The 14111-nt window shown below is 30.8% G+C and overlaps 1 long non-coding RNA gene across 1 annotated transcript; it reads left to right on the plus strand.

Annotated features, from left to right (window-relative positions):
• Nucleotides 1-8656: 8656 nt before the first annotated feature.
• LOC128291437 (uncharacterized) lies at nucleotides 8657-13458 on the plus strand. Its single transcript, XR_008281225.1, has 2 exons — nucleotides 8657-8918; nucleotides 13128-13458. It is a non-coding gene; the product is annotated as an uncharacterized LOC128291437 (long non-coding RNA).
• Nucleotides 13459-14111: the final 653 nt, after the last annotated feature.

The following is a 14111-nucleotide window of genomic DNA, read 5'->3' on the forward strand; positions in this document are numbered from 1 at the left end:
TTAAATGTTGGAAAATTTTCTAAGTTTCCCAAAGTTTGCTAAATTTTCTAAGTTTCCCAAAGTTTGTAAATGTTATCAGTTTAGTCCCGAACCACTTCTAAGCATGTTTTAAGGTCCCGTAAGACCTTATAAGGGACAATGTGAATGAATTGAATGGATTTTGATTATGATTGTATAAATGCATGTGAAGGGTGTGTATTATCCGGTAATGCCTAGTAATCCTATTCCGGCGACGAATAAGGGTTAGGGGTGTTACAAATATATTCATCTAAGATTATAGATTTGTACACTTCAAGTGTATTTTCCTGGGTTTCTATTGATATTTTAATTGATTTAATGAGCAAAATCCTGACATGAAATAATATGAATTTGAGACGAAATATTGTGAAAATGTACTTGAAATACATTAGTATGATTTGTATATGTTATTTGAATTCATGATGTGGAAAGTATATATATATGGGAATTGATTATTATTGAGCCCATACATGTTTCTTGATATTTATTGAGATAGTATGACTTAGAAAGGAACTATTACCCTTATGTACATGAAGTACATGGAAATGACATTACCTAATATAATGATGCATGAATTGGTTGTTACATGAATATGGATTACGCTTAATGACTTTGTTCATCCATGATTAAGGACTATTATATGTGATTATTTGGCTAACATGATGTGGATATGTGTTTAGGGCTTGTGATAAAATTAGGTGATAGTGCCTTGCATGTTTATTTTGAACATAAATATATGGTAAGTTATTTACCATGTTATACGAACTTAGTAAGCATTTTATGCTTACTCTGTTTTATTTTCCCTTGTTCTATAGTAATTCGAAAGCTCGTTGGATTGTAAGCATCGATAGAAATCACTCACACTATCCATCGGCCCAACTTGATATATATATATGGTAAATTAATTATGGTTATAATGGCATGTATAGGTTAATTAGCGAATGTTGGCATGTAAATGTTTGGGTTATAACTAGTCATTGGAATAGCTTGTGTTGAACATGTTTTGATATGTATAAATGAGGCTATAACATGTTTGGTGTGTGCTTAAATGATTGGCTGATAGAAATCATGTTGGCATATTGAAAATTAATTCTAACATATTTGGTAAAATATGCAAATAGGTGAATTCGATAAGTTAAGTTTGTATATTCAATTACATGATGGTAAAGTGTCATTTGAGGTGTTTAAGAGCACACTAGTTGTATGTGATGATATGTCATGCATGAGACTTGGTTTTGACTTGAATTAATTGTTTTAAAATGGCTTGTGAATATGTTTAAGTATTGGTGTAAGAGGAAGACAAATTGGGTGAGAAATGTGGCTTGGAAAATAGCCTATTTTTGTCTACACAGGCAAAGACATCGGCGTGTGTCTCAACTGTGTTTAACACACGGCCTAACACATGGGCATGTGATCTGGCCATGTGTCCGCTGCATCTTTGAAATGTCAAAACAAAATGCTCAGAATTGACCACACAGCCTAGCACACAGGCGTGTGGCTTGGCCATGTGACCCCTACACCTACACATGGTCTAGCACACGGGTGTGTGACCTGACCGTGTGACCCAAGTAAAAGAGTTACACGGCCTGATACACACGGGCGTGTGTCCCCTGCACCTAGGAAAAATTTTGAGATTTCGCGAAAAATTCTCTGTAAACTCGGTTTAGTCCCAACTTGTTTCAAATGAATGTTTTGGACCTTGAGGGTTCATATAAGGGACTTTATGATTAATTTCTAATATGAATATCCTATGATGTGGAATATTTGTTATTTGATCTGTAAATAATGGTAATGCTCTGTAACCCTGTTTCGGTGACAGATTCGGGTTAGGGGTATTGCACTTGTACTACGAACTACTTCGAGTGTGGGTTCAAACCAATTGAATTAAAAAACATAACTAGAAAAAGTTTTCTCGCCTTTTGGGGTGAAAACGAAAATTCTCTCTTCTTAATAGAAACCGAAAAAATTGTTATTTCAGAAAAATATATGTAATAGTTGAGAATAAATTCTCTCTATTTTTCTGCAGAATAACAATCTCTCAAGGATTTGTTAATAGCTCTACAGGTTCCATCTATTTATAAGAAGAAAAGGTAGAACCCTTGTTGAGTTGTAATGGGTTATTTCAAATAGAAAAACATTCTGCTTAGAATAGGACTAGGTTGAACGACACACCCAAGTATTCCTACTAGGGTCGTCGCCCTTTTATGTCTGTGAGGGGTTTTTAGGCCTCTCTTACATTGGGTCCAATTACGAGTACTTCCTGAGCTTTTTTGAACCAATACTCTGTAATGTGATCCAACCTAATTCAGTTTTCCTATTTCACAAAATAAACATTAATATTTATATATAAAAAAAATTTCTCATCCCAATTTTACCCCTAGCAAAATTTTGTCGATTTTAGCCTTGGTAAAATTTTGATGATTTTTCCCCTAGTAAAATTTCTAGAAAATATGTTCAATATTTCACAACTCAACATGTTCACTATGACCGAATGGTTTATTTTCATTTTCAGGCTTCAAAACAGTCCAAAAACATAAACTCATTCTTCCTATCATTTTTTAAATAATCCATTTAGGATTGCAAATGGATCATTTACATTTCCGTTTTCATTTTCATTTACATTTCCATTTCCATTTTCGGAAACCTATATTCATTTCCAAAATTTTTCTATTTCTCCATTTCAGATAAAACCATAATTATTCTTGAGTGTTTCCCATTTCTCTTTTCCTATTCATTTAGTTCATTTCTATTCAAACATGCAGTTCATTTCTGGTTTCGATGAGCTAGCAGAGGGACCGATTGGACATATGTAGTTGAGGCTCAAATGATTTATAATTAAGTTTTTCCTTTTCACCTATTGATTATAAACTTATTTAGTCAGGAAGTCATTTCACTATAGTATCGTGACTAAGCTTTCCCCAATGACATACCATTACGAAAGCAGCTACTCAGTGCTCATCCAATGACCTTATCATAAGTGTGTTACCCTCATACGATATCCTTGATCTCTTTGGGATAATATTTGTTCTCCCAATATGATCTTATTTTATCTCATGGTAACCATTACATCTTCCTTCATGAAAAGTCAACCACTATCAAATAGTGATAGTGATCAAGTCATCCATTACAAAGACGAATGACTCGTGGCCATGTTTACTTTTCACTAACCATGTAATGCCTATGAGAGAATATCATTTACCTATGTCTCGAGCTATGAATTCCACTATTGGGAATGACGCTATATACTGCAAAAGTTATACACCTAACGCACCCATGTTCGGTTCCTCATCTATTTGAACTCAGGCTTTTACTTATATAAAAGTGTACGAGACGTATACATAGTCCACCATCCATTTAGGATTTAGAATGTCACACTATAAACATCACAAGTGAATAAATCCATAAAAAGATTCAAGATCTATGCCTTTATCTTCTGAGAGTCATATGTTCCGATGCCTAAGACAAGGCATCTCCCCAATTAGGCTTGATAGATGACATATTAGTCTTTCAATCGGTTTGCTCATTTCTAATTAGACTAAGAACATGTTTTAGTTCATTTATTAATACAAGCTATCTTTTTGTACTACGATCCGACCACGTAATACCTCTTAGTATAAGTTTAAACAATAGACAACCACTGAGCAACATTTGCTTCTATTTTTCTTTGCGTGAAAAAAATCATTTGAGGAAAATAATACAAAGTATATTAATTTAATTCATGAATAATTTTATTAATCAATCTGTTCAAAACAAATTACAAGTGTACTTAGACGAAAATACTACACTTAGGGCACTAGATCCAACACTGGAAGCATCCCTCTATAGCATGTTATGATTCCCCTCCTTCTTCCTTTCACATAGGAAAATTCTGGCTCAGCCCTTTACTCTGTTTCCTATTATAACCTTATCCTGCAATTAAGTAGACCATTTATAAGCTCAATTGAACTTAGTGAGATTTTGTATAATGGTCATATATTAAAAATTCAAAGCTAAAGGATTGAGGATCTAAAGGAAATTTTCCATTCCTAGTCATCCTTTTCATTTGACAGATTGTGTTAAGGAAACCCTTGCCTTCTTCTTTTTTTCCCTACAGCCTACAGCTAGCTACCCTCTGCTTCTTCTGTAGTATACGCCAATTTTCTTCAAACTGGAGGTTCTCTAGGAGTACACACCTGAATACACCTCAACCAACGTTCTTTCCCTCCCAACCTTAAATGGGAAACCAAATGTTGGTCACTGATTGTCTGACCTTTCTTTCCTTGAGTTTCAATTTATTATTCTCCCTATATTCTTGGTGGCATGTTCGCCCTTGGATAGTTATTGACGAACTTCTTCCTTTTTTAACCTGGATGACTTAGCCCTATACAACCTTGACAAACATAACTGCCTTCAATTTACATTTATGTCTACGGACCTTAGTATTCATTTCATTTGGCAAACCTTGCCCACCTTCACGACCAAGCCAAGAACATACACCATATAAACTTTCAAGTTCACCTTACCAGTTTAGTCTTTATGATATCATAATCGAGTTATGGTCTTTCACTCTTCCCTCCTAAGCTGACTGTCTTGGTGGATGTCACCCTGCCTTTTGTCCTGGCAACTTGCCTTGTATTTACTAGCCCAACGGACTATACCGTGTTTAGTGTCCCATCAGACTATCCCATGTTTAGTGTCCTATTAGACTATCTATGATGTCGTAGCGTCTTTCAACTAAAGTCTTACACAATATAATACGTGTTTACTATCCTGGTGAACTATCTATGATGTTATAGCGTCTCTTAGCTAGGGTCTTACCCAATATAACCCCGTGTCTACCATCTCGGTGAACTAATGAAGGATGTCATTACATCTTTCAACTATGATCTTAGTCCTATTTAGCCATTTTGGCATGCTTTCATATGATGCCATAACATCTTTCAGCTATGGTCTTACTCATTTCATCATGATGCCATAGCATCTTTTAGTTACGCTCCTATTCATTTTAGGCGTATAACCTCCGATCAGTCCCATAACCCAACTATGATCTTTACTCTTCCCATATTCAATCCATTCCTTCGTTTCACCATCTTATACCTTGATGCTCGAACACCGCATATCCCTTGCACAAGGCCCAGAGCTTTGCACATCACGGGTGCTCACAGCAATACTGTCTGGCGGTATCTAACAATTTAACCCATTTACCCAATTTGAACTTCATCTAACCCATCTATATTTCTCATTGCTTAATTCATACAACACCTACATTTCACTTACATACTAGCAATAAATATGCCATCTATTAAAACATGTAACCTTGACTATTTCATGCACAATGAACTACCATTGGGTAAAGGTAAGCATTTGATCGAATCGAGTGAAAAATTTTCAAGTTAGTTGAGTTTACGAGTCCTATTTTATCATATTAGTTCAATTTGAAATTTTTTCGAATAGAGTCAAGTGAAAAGAAATTTGAGTCGAGTCAAATCGAATCGATTCGGGTGAAATTGTTCGAGTTAAATTAAAAAAATTTAAACATGTCAAATAAAAATATTGTTACTGATGTGACTAATTCCATGTTAGAGCACATAAATTTGAAACCATATATATTTAAAAAATTCAAAGAAAAATAATAAAAATTAAGATACTTGAGTATAATAAACTTGAATCATTAATTAGGTCCCCAAAATTATTATTTTAGAAAATTTTCAAAATTTTAACTTTTATATATTTTTAGAATTTTTAAAAATATAAAATTTTATTTTATTTTATAAATATTTTGAATTTTAAAATTATTTTGATTTATTTTGTAATTTTTGTTGAGAGAGAGACTAATTTCCTTATTTTCAAAGTTGATAAGGACCAAAAGAGTATTTACTCCAGTCTGTTATTCGAATTATTCGAGTTATTCGAATTGTGAAATTCAACTTGACTCAAAATCAAAACTCGAATCGAGTTATTCGATTTGACTTGAATAAATCGATTCGATTAACTCGAAATTCGAATTTTTTTCAATTTTTTTGAATGGAATCGAGTTTTACTCACCCTACCATTAGGTAGGCACCCATATATTATGCAAATTCTACCCATTCATAACATACATTATTAGCAAAAATCATCCATCATTTCAAAAATGGAGTACAAAAACTCACCTTACTTCCTTTAGCTTAACAACTTAGCTCGCTCGAATGCCAAAGCCTTATTCATCTTGGTAGCTAAGCATAACAACCATTTATCGGTTAACCTTGAAGACACTCAAGTTTCAAAACCTATAATCTATAATTATACCAAAGCTTAGAGGATTCTTACTCTACTTTTTTTGTCTTCAATCCACAAGTTTAAAGGGATAAGGAAACTCAATATTTTCCAATCTTCCTACTTCTAAACTCAAATCCGCACAATAGTTGTAGCATGCAAATCTTCCTTTAGCTATATCTTTTTCTTTTTCAGGCGACTGAAAAAGACGATGCTTAGAGAGAAAGATTTGGATAGCAGAATTGAAAGGTATTTTGTTCCCACACACTTCTAAATATATATATATATATATATATATATATATATTCCATTGGCATGATCTCCATAAACCATTGCTGCCACTCAATCCTAATTATTATGTCTCTCACTATGGAACCAATCAGTTCTAATCTAACTAAACCAAGATTGAAATTTAATCATTCCTTAACCAGCCATTTAAGTTTTCTAAATAACTTATTCGGGTTCTCAAATTCACTTTTCCATACAATTGGCTCCCAGACTTTTCTTCAAATTTAGGTCCTCTAGGGGACCGAGTGTGACAAAAATATTAAAAAGGTTATCCATCAAGGTTTAGCAAGTAATTTTTATTTTCTAAAGAGTAAAAACAAAAAAAATTAAGAAATTAAATAAAAAAATCAATTAAGTTTGTAACAACTTGTTTTTCAGTAGTCTTGGAAACGGTGATTTTGGAACCCCATTTTTATATATGAATTAAGTAAATGTTATTATTTAATATTTATGAGTCTAATTTAGTAGTATATTGAATTTTGGTTTAGTGATTTTATTGAATTGATAGTTAATTATAGTACAAGGATTAAATCGTAGAAACGGTAAAATTTTAATTACTATAGATATTTAATTTGTTAAAGGCCTAATTAGGTAATTAGTCCTTTTTACAGCATAGGTTAGTGGATTAGTTTAAGCTAATTAAGCTTAATTAGTTAAATCATGTTTAATTAATAGTTAAATAAAGTATAAAAGATAAAAGAAAATGAAAATGAAAACATTTTTTGTGCTCACTTCTCCCATTCACGAAACGAAAGAAAAACAAAGGGTTTCAAGTTTTCAAAGTTTATTTGCTTCAATTGGTAAGTGATTTCAAGCCTGTTTCTTGTAATTTTTATATTTTTGAGATCCCGGGAGCTTGATTTAGCTAACCTGGGTAAAAATTTGTTAAACTGTTAAAATTTCAAAAGTTTCCATTAATGATTTCTTGAAGCTTTTGATATCAAATTGTTAGATTTTAAGTTTAAAAGTGAAAAATAGTTATTTTGTAAAGTAAAATTGTTAATTTTGACAAAAGGACTAAAGTGTAAAATTTGTAAATAGGAGTGTGAAATTTCTATGATGATAGATATTAGAGATTCATGGAAGGATATATTTGAGATGGTTTCGAAATTGAACCTCAATTGTGAAAGTTATGACAATTTCGGTTATAGTGACTAAATTGAATAAAATGCGAAATTTTAGAGAACTTTTGTAAAATGAACCTTAAAATGTCATATGCATACAATTAGATGTTATAAGGTATTTGAGATTGATATTTGAGTTGAATTATTGGATAGATCATGATTTAAATCAACCGAAGAATAATCGCGAAAAAATAAAAATTGTAAATTAGCCCCAACGCCTTATTTGTTGTTGTTTTTGTCGAGTAAGTTCATATGGAACTTATTAAGTTATTTTATACTATGATTGAATTATATATAATGTCTATTAGTTTAGATTAATTGTAATTTTGATAATTTTGGCATTTAATGGGCTAAATCTTAAAATATAAAATGTATGACAAATAGGAATACATATATGGAAACGAATGGATGTGAATTGTTGCTCAATTGAATGATATGTATATGATGGTGTTATAAAGTTTGGAATGGTAACTGTAATCATGTGAATTAGTAAATGTTTTAGGGTCGAAAAAGAATCGAGTGTTTGATCAGGGATTTCATGATAAATGGCTTGAGATCCAACATATGTTGTAGATTATCTGAAACTTGTGTGAGCAACATTGAATCATTGATTATCAATGGCTTGAGATCCAGAACATGTTGTGGTCTGAAGCTTGTGTGAGCAACATTAAATTTTCTTTTATCGATGGCTTGAGATTCGACAAGTGTTACAAATTCTCTGAAGCTTGTGTGAGTAGAAATAGTAAGCAAAATTCGATTCGACTCGAAAAAATCAAAATATAATTAGAATTTTGAATTATTCGAATCGAGTTATCAAATTAACTCGAATTTTTTTCAAATTTCTACTTTAAGTCGAGTTGAGTTTTTAAATTTAAATAACTCAAATAATTCAAATAAAGTGATACCAAACTATATTATTTTAATTTTTAATTTAAATTATTATTTAATTTTGGTCTTTTACAGTTTTACCCCTTCTACTTCCTCTCAAAAAACCCATTTACTTTCCCGGTTGCCCCCCAAATGTTTGCCCTGTCCTCACTCTTTACCCCAAAATCTGGAAAATCCCTAAAGTAAACCATCTTCCTCTTCATCACTCATCAATTTCTGAAAATTGAAATCCCTCTCCCGTTCGGCTGTCCCTCACCCATCTCCGGTTAAACCATCCTTCTTCGTCATTTTATGGAACTTTCCTGAAAATTGTTTGTTCATTAGTTTTTGCTCGCTAGACGCCGCATCGAAACAACTCAAGTTCAGGTTTTTCTATTTTTCTTCTGGTAATTTTGTTCTTAATGATATTTTAATCCAAAACCTTTTTCATTTAAAAATGTTTTAGTGAAAAATATTTTGGATATAGTGTAAAATGGTATTGAGTCTGCAGAATATACATGTGTGGTGGATTTGAAATATTAAGGGAAAACCCCAAATCTTTTCACCCATAAGACAAGATATTTGCAATTGTGGTGTTTGGTTTGTTCATGAGAACAGTATCATAGTTTTTCATCATTTCTTTTAAGGAGTTAGTTGATGATACAACTAGGGTTGGATTTTGACCTAATTTAAGAAACATTAATGACCCATATTTGAATGAAAGGTTCCGAAGGGATCGATGGGGGAGTTTCACAAGTTAAAAAAGGTGGCCAATGGTTGGTAACTTTGTGGGATAATGAGGCAAATTATGTAATTTGTGTTTTGATAGTTTAAGTAAAAAATAAAATAAAATAAAGAGGATGAAAGAGAGAAACAATGGGTTGTAAAGTTTAATTTCATTGATGAGCTCTATTAATGGTGGTATCTCCAATCTTTTGCAGATTAAATTATGAACTAAATAAGAAAAACTCATATTGAGCATTTGCATTTATTTTCTTCTCTTTTTTGCAATATAAAATTCCATCAATTGAGCGTGACTTCGATATTTTTAGATTTTTTGAGTAAGAGTTAAAGTATCAATTCTATCTTTAATGGTGCATGTTAAAACAATCCAGCAAACATAAGCATTTGATGTTTGTGATGGGTATCGGTTAAAGCTTCAATTCTATCTTTAATGGTGCATTTTCTTTTAATTACTATTTAAGAATTTTATTTTTATCGACAAGTTGGATTTAGAGAGACGTTAACATTACTACTAATCAGTTTTGGGATAAAGTAATTTGGTTTTCAACAATTATTTGGACTGTTGCATATTTTTAATTTCTTGGAGTGGTAGCAGTGTATTGAGAAATGCATTGGTTCCTCCCGAAATGAAGTTGAATTTATAGTTTGAAGTGACAAATTGATGCATATTACTCTACCCTTAGTCATAGTGAAAGCTTGAATTAAGGTTTTTAAGGTCGATAGACATGATTAAGCTTTTATTCAAACAAATATATTTGATTCGATTCGAATTTCATTTCACACGACTCGATTTGAGAAAATTTTAAATTGAGTTAGGATGATAAAATAGAATTCGTCAACTCGATTAACTCGGAATTTTTTCATTCGATTCGATCGAACACTCACCCCTAGTGAGTAGCATCGAGTAAAGTTTGTATATTAACCCTGATCTGAAGCTTGTGTGAGTAGCCGAAATATGAAAATGGTAACTAAATGAAAATGAAATGGTTGAAAATATTGAATATGAAATTAATGGTTAAGTTGACAAAATGAGCAAACTTGAATAGCATGATAATAACGATATGGTAGTACTTGCATATGAATTGAGAATTATAATCTTGTAGTATTAATGAACTGATCTCTTAGTCATCTTTTGAAATTATATATGTATGTATAGGATGCCAAAGGAATGTCATGCTATGCTCAAATGCGTTTCAATTACTTAAACTAATTGTAGTGTCAAGGTAAGTTAAGTTGATTTTCATATGGACTTACTAAGCATTTTTTATGCTTAACCATTGATTTCTTTTCTCCGTGTGTTGGTCGAATCAACTTGAGGATCACACTATCCTACTTTTGACTTGATAGTCCATTGATCATTTTTAGTTCGTTTATATGGCATGTACATAGGTGTTTATCTAAGTATTACTTGTGAATGATGATTGGTTTAAATCTAATTTAAGACTTGATGCTGTAAAGTTATTATGCATATATGCAATGGTATATGGCTGGGTAAATTTTAGTGAGCTTAATGATGGTATTAGATGATTTATAACCTTGTTAGTAAGTTTGGTATACTTTGTTGTGAAATGGTGTCAAATTGTGGCATATTGGTTTAGTTGATATTAGGAAATGTATGAATGACTGTTAGGTGTGTGTTTTGAATTGGTTTTATACAGGTTTTGTGTCTGTTTATATGTACTAAGTGAGTACAAATTGGTTTAGGCATGAACAGGGTGCCAAAATTGGAGATTTTTTTACCATTTTTGCCTTTGGGTTTGATACCCTAGGAAGGGTATCGACACTTTTAACAAATTTTCTTAATTTCCAAAACATCGAATACAAAAATGGTATTGATACCAGACTAAAGTATCGGTACTCTATATCAAAGTACTGATACTTTACAAGGATATCAATACGCTGGATTTTGCCTTATTTTTACAAAAAGAAACAGATTCACAAATTTGTGTCGGTCGGTACTTTGTAAATGAAGTATCGGTACCTTATTTTAGGTATCGATACTATTGAGTTTTTATATATTTTTCTAAAATATCAGTTAAAAATGGAATCAGCACTTCTTATGGAAACTTTTAAAATTTTACATTTTGGTCGTTTTTGATGTTTTGTTTAGCAAATGAGCTTTCGTAAGCTCGATCAAGTCTCGGAAAACATCGTATGACGTATTTATGATATGTTATGATTAAGAAAGCTTGTTTTATGGTATAATCTGATTATTAAATGTTGTAATTGTTCTGGTAACGATTGTAGCATTTCATAACTCAAATCCGACAATCGGATCGGATGAGAGGTGTTACAAAGTTTCAGTGCTTAAAAATTCATGCGAATTATATGAATTTTGATTTGATGTAATTATGTATATAAAGTTGTGGACTTTGATTTTGATTTAAAGAAATAAATATATCTATTTATTTTATATTGAATTAATATATTTATTTTATAATTGTTTGCATTTAAATGGTGATATGCTAATATTGTTAGCAGGTTGTAAAAATTAAATCAAAATCAAAGTAAAATTCCATGAATACAAAATTAAAGTTATCTGTATAGTTTTGCTATTTATCTAAAAAGAATTAAGGTTTAATTCACAGTTTGGCCCTTAAAAGTATACTCATTTTTCCACTTTGATATCTAAATTTTTTGTCTTAATTTGGTACTTAGAATATCGATCACTATTCAATTTGGTACCTAAAGTATGCCTCCATTAAATTTTTGAGTTTATTTTTTAGACATTAAAAAATTTATAGCCAATTAAAAATGTCACATGGTGACTTTAAGTAAAAAAAGAAAATAAAGATTTTCTTTTATTAAATGTATATACACATTAAAAATATGAAAATAAAATAAACATATAAAAATTTTAGAAATATATATAATTTAGAAAAATAATATGAATTATAAAAAATTTAAAAATATGATGATAGAAAAGAAATTAGCTGAAATTAATAATATTATTATAAAATGTAAAAAATATTTAAAAAAGTTTAAAAACAATTTTTTATGAAATACTAAAAACGTATTTAAATTTCAATGTTTATTTTGTAATTACTTGAAATTTAAATACTTTTTAAATTTTATATAATATTTTGACTTTTAAAAAGTATATTATATATTTTAAATTTTTATAAAAATTTCAACTATTTTTATCCATTTTATATGTTTTTTAATTTTAATTAATATAAAATATAATATTTAAAAATTAAAAAGGACACGTGACTAAATTTAATAGTACCACATGACCGGTCAACAATCGGTCAATGATTCCCAACACCAGTCAATAGTGGGTCAACTCTAGTCAATGATTGGTCAAAGTCAACAATATTTTTAATATCTAAATATTTAATATTATAATTTTCTATTTCTATTTTTAATTTAAATTTAATATTTTTATTTTAAGTAGATCTAATTGCCACGTACCACTTTTTGATTGGTTAAAACAAGTCACGTGGCACTTTTCAATTGGCCAAAGTGGCCTAACAAAATTTTTTAACGACTATTACAAAATGGACCAAAAGTAAAAATAATTGATATTTTAAGTACCGAATTGGAATAAAAAATTTGAAGTGCCAAAGTGAAAAATTAGATATATTTCAAAAGTCAAATCATGAATTAAGTCAAAAATTAACTAGTCCTTATTAACGAAAATCATCTATTAAACGATTCGACTCTTAATGATGCTATGATAAACAATGGTATATATGTCAAATTAACAATAAAATAAAAAATTTAAGAAGTGATTTTAAAATTAATAAAAATACTGATAACATATTGATTTGTATGTTATTTTATGCTTAATTTGGTTCATTTTTGAATCGATCCAGCTAAATTAGTACTTTTATGTTTTAATCTTGTCAGGGATGCAATTGGGATGCTAAGAGACAAAAACGAGCAAAAAAGGACCAAATTGAAACACAACCAATAAAAATGAGGCCGAATAAGAAATGTGGAGAAAAGCCAAGGACTCATCAGAATTTTTAACTTTGTAAAAGCCAAAAATAGATTAAAAATCTTATTTTATTTTTATTTATTTTATTTTATTTTGATTTTATATTAAATTAGTTAAGGCCAAAAATAACAAATTTTATATGTATAAATAGGCCTTAATGTCTTTTGAAAAGGCATCCCTTAATTCTACATTTTAATTTCAATTTGGAATTGAATAGATTTATTTTCCTTTTTCTTTCAATTTGGCGATAACATTCTGTCGCATTGTTTCCAATTCTTGTTTCTTTTTCAAAATTGGTCTAATTGCTCTCCAAGTACCTTTCTTCTCCCATTCTTCACCATAATCATCAACCTACCTTTCAAAGTTTACAAAGCATGAATAACTCCATGCTTCACTAAATTCCATCTTAGCTTTAGGTCGGTGTTCTTTCCTGTCGGGAATCGTGAGATACGTATTCGTGCTTAAAATCCTTCCAATTGGTATTCATATTTTTCCTAAGTATTAGGATTGACAACTCATCCTTTAAAGTTAACTTGATTTCAAGTCAAAAAGTGCACGTTGGGTTGGAATCGTATTTGCTGACAGTTGGAGAAACGAGTTGGGCGCGTTGTATTCGGATCTCCGAGAACAAATCAAAGAAGAAGTGATCGAGTTTAAACGACCCAAGTGGTTGAGACCATTAATTCGAGTTGGGTTCTTCAGAACGCAAGGCTGCCGGAATCTTAAATCGGGAACACGTGTATCTCGGTTAGATTATCGGTAAAAGTTAGTTTGCAGGTCGTACCGGGATCAGCTACGAGAGGAAGAATTGGTGGTTAGGACGTTCTTAACTGCTATAACCAGTTTATTATTTGGAGGAGAAGATTAATTTTTGAGGATCGATTCAGAAATCC

The sequence above is a fragment of the Gossypium arboreum genome, chromosome 4 (genome assembly GCF_025698485.1).
Source record: "Gossypium arboreum isolate Shixiya-1 chromosome 4, ASM2569848v2, whole genome shotgun sequence".
In the NCBI taxonomy this organism is placed as follows: Eukaryota; Viridiplantae; Streptophyta; class Magnoliopsida; order Malvales; family Malvaceae; genus Gossypium; species Gossypium arboreum.